Source organism: Ursus arctos, unplaced genomic scaffold (assembly GCF_023065955.2).
Source record: "Ursus arctos isolate Adak ecotype North America unplaced genomic scaffold, UrsArc2.0 scaffold_22, whole genome shotgun sequence".
Lineage (NCBI taxonomy): Eukaryota > Metazoa > Chordata > Mammalia > Carnivora > Ursidae > Ursus > Ursus arctos.
The window spans coordinates 12,106,720-12,119,472 of NW_026622897.1; positions in this window are offsets into that span (position 1 = coordinate 12,106,720).

Genomic DNA, 12,753 nt, shown 5'->3' on the forward strand with positions numbered 1-12,753 from the left:
TAGAGGGCAAAGGCGGTTTAGCTACAGCTCCAAATTTCAAAGAATGATTGAGTTGGAACGTGGCAGGCGGGAGGCAACCGGAGACCAAAGTTATTGGACTTAAACTGAGAACCAGGCCTGAGGGGGCCGGTGGGGTAGAGAATTCCAGGGGGACCCGGGGGTACCACCCCCTCCCCCACTGTCCCCTGGGGAGAGCCTCTCTCCCCAACACCCCCTCCCTCCTGCCATCCTCCCGGCCCCACCCCTCCCCTGCCCAGCCAGAAGCAGAAGGAGCCTCCATCTGCCCTGAATCCTGTCTTCCTCACCAATCTGCAAGCTCCTGGAGATCAGAGCACTCTCGTGCTTTCCTCAACCCCTCAGGGTTTAGCACGGCTCCTGGCACGTGTCAGTGCTCAGTGAAGTTTGCCAGATGATCAATTGGTTGCTGCCTCAGAGCCACATCTTCCTTGCCTGGTTCTGCCTGGTTTCTAGATTTCACACACACACACACACACACACACACAGTGCTTCTGCAAACCCACATCTTTAATACAGCCATCCCTGGCTCCTTGGAAAACAAGCTGCCCCTGGCTGGCAGACCCCAGTCTGACTGCAAAGGACACACTCAGGGCGAGGAAAAGATGTTAAAAAAAAAAAAAAAAAAACTAACCCAGGAAAAGAATGAGCCTGAGTATTTGCTGTTCCCAATTAGTTGGGGAAGTGCTACAATCCCAAGATTTGGAGTCTCTCCTAGAGTCTCTGAGTCCAATATCAACCCCACCCCCTCCCCCACAGTGACCCTAATTTGCCTTCAATGGCGAGCAGTTTGATGCAGGAGAGAGCACTGGGGCTTCGAGTCCATGAGGGATCTGGGTTCGAATCCTACATTTCAAGTCACTCGAGCTTTCTGAACCTCTAGTAAACTGCCCACCTCATTAGCTATATCCTGAGATCACATACAGAAAGACATTTTCATCGGTCAGCACACAGTAGAAACTAATCCAATAAGAACAAGATTGTCATTGTTGGAAGCACAGTTCCCCGTATCATAAACCTGAGCGCTGCCCCCCCTGCCTAAGGAAACACAGTTTACATGGGGTCTGAGGTCCCTTGATCTGATTTGATCTTCACAACAAGCCTATATGAGGCTAGAGCTTGCTATTCCCCTTTTCCTGTAGAGAGGAAACTGGGACTCAGAGAAGCAACTTGCCCAGGGTTGCTTGGCTAGGAATACAAGCTGGAACCGGAACCCAGGGATTGAGGCCAGAGCCCGGAGCTGTTCTCCACGCCAGGGCACCTCCCAGATAGGAACAAGGATCTTCATAGGGGACCCTCTCCATGGTACCGATTCACTGATGTGTGGGCCAAAAATGATGAAGACAAATCTTTCCTTTTTCCCTCCCTCTGCCCTCCTTCCCGCTTCCCTCCCTCCGCCCCTCCTTCCCTTCCTTCCTTCTTTCCACCATGCAGTGATTAAACGCTTGCCATATGCTCGGCCCTCTAGCAATGAATATGTGGGATATAAAAGATAGGGATGACCTGGTCCCCGCTGAAGACAGCTCACAGTCCAGCTGAGGAGACAAAACAGCTCCCACAAGCAGTCATTACAGAGCACGGGCCGCATTCCCGCAGAGGGCCACGGGACTCCAAGCACAGGCACTTGCGGGGTCAGAGGACAAGCCTAGGCCCAGCAGGGCCACAAGACAAGCAGGAGCCAACTCCAGGGCTCGGGAGACCCTGGGTGGTGGATGGAAGCTACTAGAAGCCAGACTTTCCAGGCAGGAGCTACACACAGACAAGACGGGCTGTCCTGGAAGGATCAAGAGGTCCCTTCCCCATGGGTGTTTGCGGAGTATCCCAGTGATTAACTTCAGGCCCCTCTAGCCCCCAGATTTTCCACATTAATGACACTGCTTGTTAAAGAGTCCAGTGGAAGAGAAGCCAGGGGATCCAGAAAGGTCAGCTCCCATCTCTCCGGAGAAGCAGAGCTTCCCCGAGCAGGGTGCCTATCAACTGCTCCCAGCTCAGCTTAGAGTGGCTTCAGGCTTCTCATCTCACATAAGCCCTCCCCTCTCCAACTTCTCATGCCTAGCTCCTCCGGGCCAAGATTTAGAGGACCCACGGTGGCTGCCTCTCCCTCCAAGGGAAAACAAAGGAGAAAGCACGCAAAGACCATCTGAAAATCCCCTTGTTTGCTTTCCTCTTCCGAGTCACTGCAGAACACGGGCTGGCAGGGCCCCAGACAAACAGGAAGCCAGGCTCCACTTGCGCTGTGCCCTTTGCAAAGGCTCCTGTCCACATCTCCCTGTTCTCGCAGCCCGTGTCGAGGGACCATAGACCGCGAGGTGCTCTGAGGCAGCTGCTCACTTGTTCCTCTGCCTGGCCCTTTCCTCAGTGCCCCCCAAATGAAGGAGCCTCCAGGTTGCCTCCTCCGTATCAGCTGAAAGGCTCTCATCCACAGGACCTCAGAGCTGGAGAACATGACCCGTCGTGGTCATCTCCTCCAGGCTCCTCGTTTCCTGTCTACGGCAGGTGGCCTAGCACAGCGGTGTCAAACCCGCAGTGACTCCCTTTGCTGGCGGACGGCCGTGCCGCCTGGGCACCTGGGTAGAACTACATTGCTGCTGTTAGAATTCTCTTAAGCCTGACCATTGCCCCTGAGCCCCGAGGCAAGACGTTTTCCAGAGCCTGCACAGGCCTGCAGCTTCCCAAGGTGTCGCAGGAAGAGGAGGTTTCAAAGTACATCTAAGCGGGATTCCAATCCTGGTTTCTGCGGTCAGCAGCTTGAAGACTCTGAGCTGCTGACGTACACTCTTTGCCTGTTTCCTTGCGGTGACAGCAGAGCTGAGATCTGCCCGTGCTGAGTTTTTGTGCAGCTTCAAGGATGTGATGCAGGTAGAACCTTTGGCATTCAAGGAGGCAGCGCCCTTTCCCTCCCTCTCTGAAGCCACCGGTAGGGGTGGAAAACAGAGATGGGAATGTGCTTTCTTACTTCTTTTCCTGCAAAGATCGGTCCTAGGATATGGCTCCTATTGGCCCAGCTACCACTTCTCGTGATTCACCCAGACACCAAGAAGGGCAGGGACACAGGCTTCCTTATCCTGATGGCCAGTCATTTTCCCTAAGATAGAACCAAGCATGGGCCAGCCAGCGTCGCCCTCTCTGGCCAGAGTAGCCTGGCATTTCAGAAATGTAAGATTGGACTAATTGGGAAATGGTAGAAAGGAAGTAAGGTGATTACTCTTACGTGTCAACCTGACTGGGCCACTGGATGTCAAGACATTTGGTCAAACATTAATCTGCATGTTTCTGTGAGGGTGTTTCTGGATAGGATTAACATCTGAATTGGTAGACTGAATAAAGCAGACCACCTTCCCTGGTGTGGGTGGGCCGCATCCAATCAGGTGAAGGCCTGGCTAGAACAAAAAGGCTGACCCCCCCCCCCCGCCCCGTGAGTAAGAAAGAGCTTCTCCTGATTGACTGCATTTGAAATGGAACATTGGCTTTTTCCTGCCTTTGGACTCAACCCAAAACATCAACATTTCTTGGGTCTTGAGCCTGCCAGCCTTCAGACTGGGACCACACTGTCAGCTTTCCGGCTTGCCCACTCACTCTGCAGGCCTTAGGATTTGTTAGCCTCCATAAGCACATGAGCCAATTCCTTTTAATAAAAATCTTTTTCCATATATATGTGAAAAAGTATATATATACACACACATATGGAAATATATAAATATACACATATAAATGGAAATACACACACACACACACACACACACACACACACACACACACACATCCTATTGGATCTTTTCCTCTGGAAAGCCCTAACAGGAAGGCTCCTCCTCATCCCACGGGATGGAGACAGTGCTCCCCTCCCCAGGAGGAATGAAAGCAGGACCCCAGCCGCTATCCACACATCCAGTAGGGAGATGAGTCATACACTTTCCAAAGACCCCTCTGTCTGTCGGAGTCCGATCTTCAGGCAGAGATGGGAGGGCAGCACGCAGGCATGCTTCTCCCAGACGTCGGCCAGGGTGGGTGCAAGCAGAAGGAAAGGAGCCACACGACATCTACCTCCCCCATAAGCTTTCACGCCCAACTGCCCCATCCACTTGGATCACGTGGTGAGTAAAGTGAGTTCTTCTGACTCCCAACTCTGTGCTCTCCCAAGGCTGACAAGTCGTGATGCTGAGCGGTGTGTGGAGGCATGAGGTGGAAGGTGGACAACCAGCCCTGTGGCGAGCTGGGGGGGAGGGCATCAGGTACAGGGGTCCAGATGTGAGTTTGTGGTCGGCTGCAGGGAATGGAGAGGAGTCCCAACACCCTGACCCCATGCCCAGCTCCGTAACTCAGAAGCGCAGTGTGGTTCGAGGGCCTCCTGATGATAGCAAAGACCTGCCTTCTCTATTCCAGGAGGAAATTATGGGAGAATGATAAAGATAGAAGGGCTACTTAATCTGGAAAAGAAAATTCTGATCTTTGTGTACTTTAAATAAAGATTTAAAAGAAAACAGCATTTCTCTCGCTTGAAGTATTTTCGGAATAATCCTATTATGAGGAAAAAGTGTGGTTAAAAGGCTTTCTCCATGGCTGTGACAGCAAGGTTGGAATGAGGGGGTATCTGACTAATTCCTACTCTCTCTCTTCTCCTCTTTCCTACTTCTCAGACTCTCCCCACACACCCCATTCCCCAATCCTCTTCAGAGGTGCCCCCCTGCCCCCACACTCTCTGGCTGACTCTGCCTGGATGTCTCCAAGGACACCTGAATGCTGGGGTTCCTTTCTCCTGGAACAGAGACGAGTCAGCAGGGGTGGCAGTGGCCCCAGTGGACGAGCTGATGACATGGAAAATGGCAGCTATGAGCAGGGCAGGCAACTCCTGAGGTGGCACTGCTGAGCAGAGCCTGGGGTGCCCTGGGTGTCCCGCCTCAGTTAAGGGAGCTGAGGGGGACACTATTCCCACCCCTTGCTCTCAGAAAACCCAGCAGACTGTGCCAGGGAAAGGAAACCACCCAGATCCCAAGGTGGCCAAGGGAGCTGGGTCGGGCCTCAGTCTTAGGGGTTGACCTGCGTCCCCAGACCTCAGGGTGGGATCTCATTTGGCTCTAAGGTCTTTACAGAGATAATCAAGTGAGAGCATTAGGGTAAATCCTAGCCCAACAACCTGTTGCTACTGAATGAATTGTGTCCCCTTCCCCCAAATGTATATGTTTATGCTTCAACCCTGAATGTGACTGTATTTGGAGATAAGGCCTATGAGATGATTAAGGCTAAATGGGTCATGAGGGTGGGGCCCTAACTTGATGAGGCTGGTATCCTTTTATGGAAAGGAAGAGACAACAGAGCGTTCCCCTCTGCCACATGAGGACACAACGAGAAGGACACCATCTGCAAGCAAGCAAGAGAGTTCTCACCAGAAACTGAACCCTGCTGGACCTTCATCTTGAACTTTCTAGCCTCCAGATGACTGAGAAAATTTTCTGTTGGTTTCTGTTGCTCAGAGCGGTTTCTGTTGTTTAAAGCACATCGTCTGTAGTATTTTGTTATGGCAGCCAGAGCTGACAAATACAACTAGCATCCTTACAAAAAGGAGAAATTGGGACACAGAGACACACACAGAGGGGAGACAATGTGAAGAAGGAGAGGCAGAGGACAGCCATCTGCAAGCCAGGGGGAGAGGCCCGAACAGATCCTGCCCTCCCAGCCCTCAGAGAGAACCAACCCTGCCAACACCTTGACTTTGGACTTCCAGCCTCCAGAAGTGCAGGACAATACCTTTCTGCTGTTTGCAGCCCCCCATCTGCAGTACATTGTCACAGAGGCCCCAGCAGACTGGAAAGCCACAGGTCTGGGGCAGGTAGGGTCAGGTCTGCCCTCTGTGCGGCCCTCTGCTCTGAAACCTTCACCAAGTCTGGAGGGGGAATCAGTTCTCAGACCCTAGGATTCAGGGCCCTTTGAGTTTCAATTTCCCATCTCATTTAGGGTGGATTCCACATGACCCTATTTTGCTTTGCAAGAAGAAATCATTTTTAATCAGGCCATAGTGAGTCTCTGAGAGAAATCCACGGAGACAGAGCAGATCTGGTGCCAGGAGAAGGCTACTTGCCAAAGCCCAGTGCCCTGCTTTAATTCTGTGGCTTGCGCGGGAGGGCATCTCAGCCCCACCGAAGGGTAGGAATAAGACAGGGCTACTTATCGGCAGAAGCAGATGCCCTTCCAGAGGCCTGGCTGGTGCCCTCCTCTAGCTGGGGCCTCCCCCAGCACAATATTAAGCTGGATTGGAAGGAACTGGAGGCAAAGGCAGGCAGAGGCAAAAGGAAGGGGGTAGACTTCAGAGAGGAAAGGTGGTGGCCTGGTCCCAACCGACAAGTTGTCCTGTCCCCCTTCATCAGCTGCTCCCCCAGCACGTGGGGGAGTCCCTGCCACATGGTTTCAAAGACAGATGAGAAACAGGGCACAGAGGCATACAGGCAGGAAGGAATCTGGTGGGCATCCAGAGAAGGTTGGCATGAGAACAAGGGACAGAGACAAGAGTCACACACACACACACACACACACACACACACACACAAATCTGCCTCCAAAGGCTACCGAGACGCTTCAGAAAGCACGTCAGCCCAGTCTTCTCCAGACTGCACCACCAGCACCTTTGGGATTTTCCAAGCGCAAGAAATTAGCGACAATGTGGCAGTCTGTAGCCCCAGCCATCTGCCCCTGCCCGCCGAAACACTCCTCCAACAGCCCTGATTGGGGTCTGTGTGAGAGCCAGAGAGGAGCCTGTTCCTCAGGGTGCAGAGGGGAAGGAAGGAGCGACCACTTATATGGACTTCCAGGTCAGAGAATGGACTCCCTAAGCCATCGCGTTGCTTTGGGGATCCTGGCAGACAGACAAACCTGCAGATCAGATGTCAGGGCAGCTTAACAAACAAATTCAAACCAAAAGAGAACCGCCTTGAAAACAGTTGCTTTCCCCCACAACAGCTCCTCTTTGAATTTTCAAAGCCGAATCCAGACGATAGACCGACATCTCCGCCAGCCGTGGCAGCAGCCTGCGTTCTCGAGAATAAGCATGTCAAGTCCAGTTCCAGTAAGTGCACAGAAGAATTTTAGGCTGAGGACAGTATTTTCAAGTCCCTGTAGAAGGCAGATGAACTTGGGAGCAGACAGGCCTGGTGTGCCTCCCAGCTCAACCTCGTACTAGCTGGGATGCGTGGACTTAGTTCCATGATTCTCCGCGCTTGCCTTCTTTTTTAAAACCCTCATGGGTTTGGTGAATGGATTAAATGAGATGATATCACTGAAGAGTCAGGCACATAGTAAATGCTAATAAACATTCTCCCCATTACCGGCTCCCCCTGCTTCCTATGTAATAACATCGACGTCCTAGACGAGACTCAGGCGGAAAGGGCTCTGTCTGAAAATCTCCAGTGATGGAGGACTCACCACAAAGCAAAGAGCGCCAGTCCATCTGAACAGCCCACACGGTCAGAATGTTATTTTGCTCACCGCACGGTAAATCAAAATCAGCCTGTCTGTAATGCCTCGTTGGTCCTTATTCTGCCCCGCACCCCATCACAAGTAAGACACACGAAGAGAAGGAATATGTTCTCCTTCATCTTCAATAACAGTTCCTGTCATCATCTGGGCCTTATCCATTCATCCGTCACTTCCTCTAGTTACTCACTCCCTCACCCAGTTAGCGTTCGACTAGACAGCATCCCCAAGGCACTTCGGGAGAACACAAAACCGCAGTCAACACTTCGCCCCGAACCATGAGTTCCTAGCTAGCGAACGTCTCAGAGAAGCTTTGTATTTTTTTTTTCTGCCAGAGGAAGTGTGAAAGGAAGGAAAGAAGAAACCGGTTTTGGAAGTGCCTCGGATGGAAGGCCTTCCTTGAGACCTGCAGAGAATCTGAAGGTTATGGCGGAGGAAGCACGGTGATCCTAATTCCTAGCTCCCAGTAGGGCCTAAATCCCTTGTACATGGCAGGAAACTGCTCTTTACTTTGAGATGAGCCAGCTCAGTCTTATTTGCAAAGCTGTCCCCAAAGCCTCCATAGGAAGTATAATATCACCATAAAGAATCATTACATTCTCGTGTGACTACTTCTCTCTCTTTAAAGAAATAGTCTGAGTTTGCCGCGCGTGCCTCCTCCTCCCTCCCCCTCCTCTACCTGATATTACTTTGGCTCCTGATAATTACATTAGGTATAGAAAGCGACTTTATGGTGCTAATAATTATACATGCTTACAAAACAGATGGGTCTGGGGATCTGGAGGGGGAGCGTTTATGGACTTGGAAATGAGACATTTTGTTGTAGGAAATGGATAGTTATTTCCAGGTTTTATTGCTGTGTTTCATAGGACTCTTCTTAAATCTTTGTGGCTAATACTTTGCCTGCACTGACTTCCATGCCTTTTGTAAGATTTGGCTCACCGAAGTTCTGGGTGTGCTGGAAAAATGGTACTGCCTACCGAGAACAGAAGGGGACCCAGACACAGGAAGCAACCAGCTGACGCACTGGGGGAAGGAAGAGAACTAACCTGGGCAATAAAAACCCCATCAAGCATCCAAGTCAGAAGGAACCTTAGAAATCGTCTGGTCACACATTTCTCAACGTGTGCTCCCCGACCAGCTGTATTAGCCTGGTCTGGAACCAATCAGAAAATCTCAGGCCCTACAAGAAACGCTAGCAGTGGCCCCCAAGAATCTGCTTTTCATTTCAGGTGATTCTGATGGTTGATAGAGTTTAAGAAACACAGATCTGGTTAAATCTTTTCATATTAAATATGAGTCAACGAAGGCCCAAAGGGCCTAAGCGATTCGCCCCAAGTCACCCCACCAGTTAATAGACAGTTGGGTCAAGAACTTCCAATCTAGTCCAGTAGATCTCTCCCTAAAACACCATCTGGCCCGCGAAGACACAGGCACGTGATCCAGCTGACTTGCTTCTCTAAGTTTGGTGTGAGAAAAATCACATGGGCTCTTGTTAAAATAGGAATTTGGATTCAGTAGTTCTGCGGTGCTGCCCAGGAGTCTGTATGTCCAACAAGACCCCAGGCGAGGGGATGAGGCTGGCCCAGGGCTTAGAGCCGCAAGATGCTGGCACACACTGGTTGTGGGACTTTGGCCAATCACTTTCCCACTTCCCCTTTTCCTTTGTCTGTCAGGGGCGGCAGAGAGGGGGCTAGAGTCCTTGGTGTCTCTTTGTGAGCTGAGTTCATGAGGACTTTACACGCCACTTCTCCCCCCCTCATTCTCTTCGGAGCTTTGGTCAGTGGGCCACAGGCCCACCAGTCCTTTGCTGTCTCTGACCTGTTGGCTTCTTATCCCTCCAGCCTGTCTCACTTTCTTGTGGAGAGCTGGTCCTCTCCCATTTTCTCCAAAATTCTACATGATCCACAGATAATGGGATCCAGGAAAAATGAAATATATCCGCCTTTCTTTCAAAAGATTCTTGCTGGGTAAGATCCTAGAACCCATCTTTGGTCTTTCTCATTCCTATTTCTTCTCATTCATTGGTAATGAGTTCCTTATGAAGTCTGACCTAAATCCCTCTGGCTGCCATGAAAGACATTTATTCACTCAACAAGCACTTTTTGAGTGCTTCTGAAGTACAACCACCAGGACAGACTTTAGATAAATGGGATTCATCTGTTCCCTATCTTCTTCACCCCCCACCCCCATCGTCTGTGGCTTAAAGGGAGCCAGGGCTAAAGCTAAAATTCACACAAGGACCACTTGCTGGACATACTTATGGCATTATTTCTAATTTCATTTGGCTTACCTCTTCCCCTGTCCAATCCAGTGGACGTGCCTCATCCTCGTAATTGGGAACACCCCATCTCCAGCCCCCAAACACACCCATTCTTCTGCTGCCAGCAGCTTTGGCGCTGCCTCTTTCAGATCCTGTCCCCTTTGGAATCCCGTTCCTTCCCCACTGGGTCCCTCTCAGAGACAAACATTGATAATGAATAAATCTCTTTCAGAGAAGGGAGTGGGCTGGCGTGTCCATGGGGAAGGCCCCGCAGACACAGGCAGGATGGATGGCTGGTGGGAGCTGTGCTGTCGGCTCTAATTAACGTATTGTTCTCTGGGCTCCAGCAGGATTATGGATGAGCTCCACAGAGCGGCCCACTTAACCTGAGCATCCTGGTTCCAATCCATTACTTTCTCCACTGGCTTCAGCCTACAATTTGGCCTGGCGTGGAGGGGCTGAGTGTGGGCAAAGAGCCAAGAGAGCTCCATTTGAAGAGCTCCCCAAATGCACCTGCCTCGCTTACTTCCACCTGACAGGTTAGCCTGTCGGAGGCCTGGGTTTCTACCCCCACCCCCCAGTGGGCAGAGAATACCCAGCTCAAAGTGCCACAAGTCTCTGCTTCGAGGTCTCACCCATACAGCCTTACAGATAAACCCAGTGAGGTTATGAGCCCTCTAAGACGTGGGAGCTGCCTCGCGCTCCCCCACTGGCAGAAAACAGTCAAACAGAAGTTAATGATGGCTCCTAAGCCAAGTCTTTCATTTGCATATCACTGAAAGTCTTGGCTATCTTGTGATGATTTTCTCAGGCATAAACTATTGTCTGAGGGCTGTTATATCCAAAGGTACGAATTGGACAAGACTTAGCTCTCACCCTGATGAGGCTCACAAGCTGGGGAAAAAGATAAGAAACATTCTCAGAAGACCATGGCACCAAAGGTACCTGGGAGGGAAACACTGCATGAGGGTACACACGCAATGATGTAAGGGCGGAGACTATCTGGGTGATCAGGAGAGGTATCTTAGAAGTGGCGACAGGTAGGCTAGTGATGAGGGCGCCCCGGCAGTGGGATGTCAGAGGGAGCAGAAAGGAAGTATGGCAAGAGTATTCAATGTATTTAGGGGAGTCAAGGAGGATCCGTCCAGATGGGTAACCCAGGGCAGAGTATAAAGAAATGTGAGGGGCTAGTTAAGGAGACGGCTGTCATGAATGTCGTTGCACAGAAGAAAGACACGATGAAATGCGCGCGTGGTTAAGAAGGTTCCTTTCTGGGATGTGCAGGAAAGGCTTAAAGACAAACAATGAGGCCTTGGTGAAACCAGCTAGGAGGCTATGCAACCTGAGAGAGTATGGAACGAGGGTGGTATCTACAGTCTCCAGTTTGCAGGAGGAGAGGGTGTGGTGCTGAACCCCAGAGACTTCAAGTGTGATGCCCAAAGTTGCACGGCTAACTATGGCTGAGTTCCCGCATGAATATCTCTCGACTCCTAACCCAGGATGCTTCACTCAAGATCCTGTAGCTGGAACTCGATTCCCAGCCCTGCTAATATCTCCAGGCACACAGTTACCAAATAAACTAAGCTACAATGGCCTACACCCTCATATTTCTCCGGATGCTTCCCAGAGCAGCAGGCAGCAAGAACTCTGCCCACTCCATTTCCATCCTACTTAAGCTTCATCAGGGAAGTCTGCCCTGCAGGATTAAGAAGGCCGACTCTCCCACCTACTCAGCCTCCAATCCCAGGTCCAGGGGGAGCCACAGCGGCATGTGAGAAAGATGGAAGACCGAAGCCAGAAAGGCTTAGACTCACATTCTCAGTTTCTCACAGCCTCAGAGAAGCTACTTAATCTCACTGAGCTGCACTGTCGTCCGAAGGTAAGGTTATACTCTTATAACTTATACGGTGGTGGTGAGAGTAAATGTGATGTGTGCATAATAGGACTTCCAGACCTAGAAAAAGACCAGGAACACTGCCCTGTTGGAAAAGCTTAATACTTCAAAGTAAAGTGTTGGAAGGGAAAAACGCAGTACTTACTGGGATCAGAACCTAGGTCCAAGGACGGATTTCACTGTTATCGGCTGTGTGAGTCAGGGCATGGTGGAGACAGGCAGGGCTCATCCACATTCTCCTTTTCTTCCTGGACCCACAGCTGCACTACACTCCCTAGCTTCCCTGCCATAGATGGAGCCGGGTGACTATGTTCTTGCCCATGGGATGTGAGCAAAGGTGATACTGCCACTTCCGGGCCTGGCCCCAACAAAGCATTACGCATAAACACTTATTTGCTTTCCCTATCCACCTGCCAAATCAAGATACTCCAAGTATCTGAAGAATAACAGAGCCACAAGAAGGAGCCTGCATCCCATCAAGCCGAGCATGCTTGCCAATTCTCATTGAAAAGGGGCCTGTTTGAGAAACTTCTATGGAGCTAAACCACTGAGATTTCGGAGCTGTTTGTTATGGCAATTAGTCCACCTGGCAAGTTGCTCACCTTTCCTGAGTCCCAGATTCCTCACCTCTAAGACAGGCCCACCAATACCTGTGCCAGTTATAGGACATGGTGATTGGGATGACAGAAATGACATAATGAAGGACAGGGCACTTAAGCAAAAAGCCAAGGATTCACTCATGTCAATCATTCCTCCTGTGGGCACACAGCAGCACCCCCCTCACATCGTGTCATGTCCTGAGCCCCTCACATGGCTCGTCTTGTGTTTCAGCCACTGGCTGAGTGAGGACAAGAGTACATCAGGGGATAGGCATCAGAATTACCTATCATGAGAGACTGTGAACTATGAGAAACAAACTGAGGGCTACAGAGGGGAGGGGGGTGGGGGAATGGGATAGGCCGGTGATGGGTAGTAAGGAGGGCACGTATTGCATGGTGCACTGGGTGTCATACACAACTAATGAATCATCGAGCCTTACATCGAAAACCGGGGATGTACTGTATGGTGACTAACATAATATAACAAAAAATCATTATAAAAAAAAAAAAAAAGAATTACC